The sequence below is a fragment of the Armigeres subalbatus genome, chromosome 2 (genome assembly GCF_024139115.2).
Source record: "Armigeres subalbatus isolate Guangzhou_Male chromosome 2, GZ_Asu_2, whole genome shotgun sequence".
Taxonomy (NCBI): Eukaryota; Metazoa; Arthropoda; class Insecta; order Diptera; family Culicidae; genus Armigeres; species Armigeres subalbatus.
In genome coordinates this window covers 211,341,509-211,347,695 of record NC_085140.1, presented here as the reverse complement: position 1 = coordinate 211,347,695, position 6,187 = coordinate 211,341,509, and the positions used below count along the sequence as shown (strand labels likewise).

Below are 6,187 nucleotides of genomic sequence, written 5' to 3'. Positions count from 1 at the left end.
ACCAACCAAATAATCATTCTACTAACCAACAATCAACCAACCAACCAATCAAGCAACCAATCAACTAAATAACCAATCAATCAACCAACAAACAATAAAGCAACCAAACAACCAATTAAGCAACCAACCAACTATCAAGGAACTAACTAATCAACAATTCTACCTACTAACAAATCAAGCAACAACTAACCAATCAACTAATCAATCAATCAATCAACTAATCAACCAATCAAGAAACCAACAAAACAACTAATCAACCAACCAGCCGACCAACCATTCAATCAAACGGTTAAAGCAACCCATCAACCAAATAATCTAGCAATCACCCATTCAAGTAAGCTACCAATCAATCAAGCAACGAATCAACTAATCAACCAACCAAGCAACCAACAAAACAACATGTCAACTAACCAGCCGACAAACCAATCAAGCAAGCAATCAACCAACCAATCAATTATTCTACCATCTAACAAATCAAGCAGCAATCAATCAAATAACCAACCATTCAAGCAAACTACCAATCAACCAAGCAATCAAGCAACCCACCATTCAAGCAAGCTACCAATCAACCAAACAATCATTCAACCAACCAACTAATCAACCATTCGAGCAACCATCAAAACAACATATGAACTAACGAGCCGACCAACCAATCAACCAAATTACCAACCAATCAAGTAATCAATAAACAAAAAAGAAACCAACCAATCAACCATTCTTCCAACTAACAAATCAAGCAACAACCAACTAACCAAATAACCAACGAATCAATCAACTAACTAATCAAACAACCAACCATTCAAGCAAGCTACCAATCAACTTATTAACCAATCAACCAAGCAACCAACAAAACAATTAATCAACTAACCATTCAAGCAACCAACCAATCAAACAGTTAAGCAACCAACCAACAATCAATCAACTAATCCAGCAATCAACTAATCAACCAACCAACTAATCAACAAATCAAGCAACCAACCAATCAACCATTCAAGCAACCAACAAAACAACTAATCAACTAACCAACCAATCAATCAATTAAGCAATTAATCAACCAATTATGCAAACAACCATTCAACCAACTAACAAATCAAGCAACCATACCAATCAATCAAGCAACTTAGCAACCAAGGAGGCAATCAATAAATTTGTCGAGCTGAATCGATTATGTGTAACAATATGGTTCTTCGGGCCTCCCAACAAAAGTTCATTTTGAAGTGAATATAATTCTTGTAATCTTGTAATATCAACGCACCCTCTGACCATAGCCTATCTGCGTTGTATTTAAATACCACTGAGCGATACGTCTACTGGGCAACACGTCCGGTGTGCACTGCACTAAGATCTCCTTAGATGCAACCGGACCGAGATCTTACTTAAGGCTCCCAAGGGTCCGTTTCGTTGTGATATGTTGCCATAAAATAGAAATATATGCACTTGCTTTTCTAATCTACGGGAATATTTAAATTACTAATGATATTGATTAGTGACAAGTAAATTCATTTATCGATCAGATTAGAACGAGCTCAGTGCAATTAAAATATAAACGCAATACTTATCTGCAATTCACAGAAGATGTTGGGATTGTCCTTGAAGTAATCACGTTGTGAACACAGACTTCCTGTATTGACGGTGGTTGTTATGAATATGAATACCACTGCTGATACCGGAACAATAAGATTTTCTTCATCACTGGTCGTCTGGAAAGAGGTAGATAAAGAATTGGGCCGCTTTCACTCGCCGGCCCGCAAAACATTAGTAAGTAATTAATCTTACTACAAAGACAAAAATACAGTTCTAATAATTCTGTCTTATTAATGGATATCACACATGCCCATCTGATACTCAACAACCAAAAACATATCCTCAATACTTAATAAAATGATAACTGCATATAGTTTCTATTATTGTCCATACCTACTATTCAATCTAGGATTCCAAATCGGATAAATTAATTCAGTTGCTAACTAAAAGCTTATCCTCAACGCTTTGGCTGTCAATAGTCTCCACAATATGAACCTTAAAGGTTATAACTTTGTTCAATCCTACATCTGTTTATATTAAAACTCAATCCTAACTGCCCCGAAACCGCTTTCAACGCATAACTGCCCCGAGCACAGCCACTACATGCGACCCACAGGACCCCAATCGAGGACGGCCTACACTATACCGTTGTGAGCTTACACCCTCTCCTGGGCTGTGCGACGCTGAAAACATGCTCCTAACGTTTGATGCCTAAAAATAAAAATAATTAAACTAATTACACTAAATCTTACACTTTTGATCGAACCCGGCTGACATTCGCGTTAAACGATGTGTTCCATGAGTGCTGATCACTCATGATAACGCCCCGAATTGGCGAATAAAATTCAGTTTAACGCAGAGTTTAAACCCTCTCTTGCGCTAAGTAATGCTGAAAACCTAACTTCTAGGAATTTGATTCGTAGAAACAAATTATACTGAAATTGGTGCGTGGCAAAATAAGTTATACTATTAGCTAATTTAGTTAAACCCTGACTACCCCACATTATACTGGCCCGTTTGGAGTCATCCAGTGGCACTTGGTCTTAGCATTCGTTTTCTTTTTAAATTCTATAACAATTTACCACGCTTACCCCCATATTAGTAATATGTAGAACGAATGCTTGACTATTACTATACTAAGTATAGTAAAAGACCGGAAGTAATAATTGGGCCAGCCACCACCATTTTGAAGTGAATATAATTGTAAATATAATATTTATTGAATAAATGTCATCGTGCATTTTACGCGACAATATTATTTAATGTGCTAGCACCGCTGTAACCTTATCTTCCGTTGCTGCAAGCCGGTGTTGGAGGCGGTGGGCACACATTTTATGTTCGGGAATAGGGTTTTATTTTGTGCCACATGGCCAATTAGCTTTCGTACAAGTTCTTCCAGGCCATACGATGCACCGCAGGTTTTGCAATTGTAGAACTTGGAACAAACAGCAAACTGTGTCGATGGTTCTTATCTTTATCTTACTTTTTCCTTCTTCTTTCTTCTATGTTTTTTCTTCAATCTTTCATCTTTTTTCTTTCTTCCTTCTTCCGTCTTCTCTCACCCTTCTGCCATTTACTTCTTCCTTGCTTATTCTTGCTACATCATTATTCCTTCTTACATCTTTATCTTACTTTTCCTACTTCCTTTTTCTTTTTTACTTCTCTCCCTTACTATCCAACCACTTAACATAGTTGGTACGATAAATAAAAAAATATATAGCATAGACTATAACATTCTCGACAGCCTTTTGCGCTTTGGATCATCTCTTCTATGACCCATGTTCAGAGCAATTCATTAGCAATAGCATAATTGATAAATATGTAAGTAATTTTTAAATCTTTCTGTAAAAACTTGTTCATGAATCTCGGGTCTTCAATGTGTTCGATAGACATATTTATATTAATCAACTACCTTTATGAAATGGACTAGTTACTTGGCGATGTTTCTTTCACATTTCAAGTCGTCATGTTGTTGGGACGATTTCGGTACATCCAGCGTATTCGTTATCTTCTAAGGAGCTGCGAATTCTACTTTTACACTTTTACTGTGCGGTGCAGAAGGTTTGTGCCTTGATTCCACGTAAAATTAGGTATCACTAATGGCATTCGATTATTTTCGTGCTGTGAAGCCTTGAAAGCCCTGCTGAAATTATATGCTGTCCCATTGTAAGTCTTCCTTGATGGGGAATTGAAACAAAGTAGTCGACAAGTTTGCGATTCCGCTATGACTTCGCTGGACGCAAACAGATCATCGTGTCCGGTTGCAATGGGTAATTGAGTGGCAACTTGCTCCATCGTCCAGCTACGTTAGGGAGCGCTTGTCGGTGATGTTCCGGATAAATGCAAAAATAAAAGAGATCCAAAGTCGGAGTTCTCCGATAGCGGTGAAGTTAAACTCCTCCAGAGCTGCGGAAAAAATGAAACGTAAAATGGTTTGTGGTTGCGAGTTTCCAAAATCAGCAGGAGGGTATACTGCCGTCATACGCATATTTGTCCCATGTTTGCTGGGATTTCCTATGTACATGGGACAATTATGCGTAGAACGGCAGTATACACTGGAGATAGTTTCAGCTGTCTGGGAATATTGTTTCGGTTTAAACATCATGAGAGAAACTATCAACCGAGGATGACTAAATCCAAGCTACAAATTTGTGACTTACCTTCCCTGGTAACTCTCGTTTGCCGTAACTTTCCATCACCGCAGTGTATTAGTCCCGGTGACGGTTTTGGCCTCGCATTATCCACAGCTCGGCCAGCACTTTGCACTTCCGACGCAGGGCATATAGCATCAACACGTTTGAACTCTAGTCAGCCCGAGCCTTGGGGTAGCGCTGTAGTAGCTGCGGTACTGCGGGTGGTTCATGCACCGGTCCAGTTCTTGCGTAACAAATTCCGCTTTGTATACCTCCGCCAGAACTATTTCACCGTCCAAGCGATAAAATTGAGCTAACTTTTCACGACTCAGCAGTAGCATCGATTTCGCTGGACCACATCGAGGATAGCCGCTTTGTTCATTTTTTAAAGATTTAAAGATAAGACCATCACGGGTAGATTGAGATAATTGATTCCAGGATCGAGTTCGGAATCGTTCTGCGACGGTGTACGAAAGAGAAACATTTTTTCGGATTTTTGGGACCGGGAACCGTAAATAAAATAAACGCAAAGATTGAGGTTATTACCTCAGACAGAAATCTGTCAAAACTCACAGCAAAAAAGTCTACACTTACCAAAACACTTTCAAATAAATTTACCAAAATGTGAGTAAAATACACTAGCGCCTCTGGCGGTGCTGGTCTCGTGAGCTCTTCTGGGTTGCATGAATTTTTAATCGGTTCTTCGGGACAATCACGTCCCGGTTATTGGTTCCTGCTACTACCACATCTCCCTTTCTTTACGGGGATTTGTCCGTCGTAATTTGTGTGATATAGTCCTTTTGCCACGACGGTTTTGTTATACACCTAGATGGCCTGTGAACATGCAGGGGATACTGTCATTAGAGTCGAAGCGATTGGAACGCGGCTTGGTCCAGGTGTTGTTGCTGGAGACACGATCAACGAAGTTGGTGCCATCGGGACCGGATCAATTGTTGATGGCCATATGGTATCGGATTTGTCCACCCTCTTCACATGAGCCAAGTTGCGCTCATACCTGTTACAGAAGATCCATTAATTACGTAACGCAAAAATTTGTCATTTTAACCCCCCCTCCCCCCTATGTCACGCTTTTTGTATGAAAAATCTGAAAATTTTGTATGGATCGTCACACTTCGCTCAAACCCCCCTCCCCCTCTGAGCGTGACGTAATTTGTGGACGCTCCCTTACCTGAAATTGGATCTATTATCTTGATACGATTACCTCTTCTCTCTGTTACAGTATATTCCACTGGATTGAAGGTTGTCGACAGTTTATGAGTTGAGAGGAGGTTTTGTAGTCTCCGAATTTCTCTGCTGGTATCGTTATCGGCGGTCACCAGTGAGCCCAAGTACACGAATTCTTCAACCACCTCGATTTCGTCACCACCGACAGAAACTCGTGGTGGGTGGCTTACATTGACCTCTCTTGAGCCTCTTCCTATCATGTACTTCGTCTTCGACGTGTTGATGACTAGTCCAATCCGTTTAGCTTCGCTTTTCAGTCTGATGTAGGCTTCCTCCATCCTCTCAAAGTTACGTGCCATGATATCAATGTCGTCGGCGAAACCAAATAACTGGATGGACTTCGTGAAAATCGTAACACTCGTGTCAATCCCTGCCCTTCGTATTACCCCCTCCAAAGCGATGTTGAATAGCAGACACGAAAGACCATCACCTTGCCGTAACCCTCTACGCGTTTCGAAGGGACTCGAGAATGCCCCTGAAACTCGAACTACGCACATCACCCGATCCATCGTCGCCTTGATCAACCGTATCAGTTTATCCGGAAATTTTCGAGATATCTCACCCAAATAGTGCTCACGTATACACCAGCGCCGCTAAGTGACTGATTTCAAAACAAGCCTAAGCTCAAAACAAGCTAAAACAAGTTAAATGCATATCCGCACAGATGTTTTCACATCTGGGCCGAGTCATGGGGCGGGCATTCTCAAAAAGTTATCATGTCGTGAACTTAGCCAACGGCACAGTAACCGGAACTAGAGCGAAATGGATTGCGTCCTTTCCAAAGT

General features: G+C 40.5%; 1 long non-coding RNA gene across 2 annotated transcripts; it reads right to left on the bottom strand.

Moving 5' to 3' along the window:
• Positions 1 to 2,722: 2,722 nt before the first annotated feature.
• On the bottom strand, positions 2,723 to 4,895 carry LOC134215846 (uncharacterized). 2 transcript variants are annotated; one of them, XR_009980330.1, is made up of 3 exons: positions 4,752 to 4,895; positions 4,185 to 4,614; positions 2,723 to 3,930 (listed from the first exon to the last, which is right to left on the bottom strand). It is a non-coding gene; the product is annotated as an uncharacterized LOC134215846 (long non-coding RNA). The 2 variants fall into 2 exon arrangements; XR_009980329.1 differs by having other exon boundaries at positions 4,185 to 4,895.
• Between the last annotated feature and the right edge of the window lie 1,292 nt (positions 4,896 to 6,187).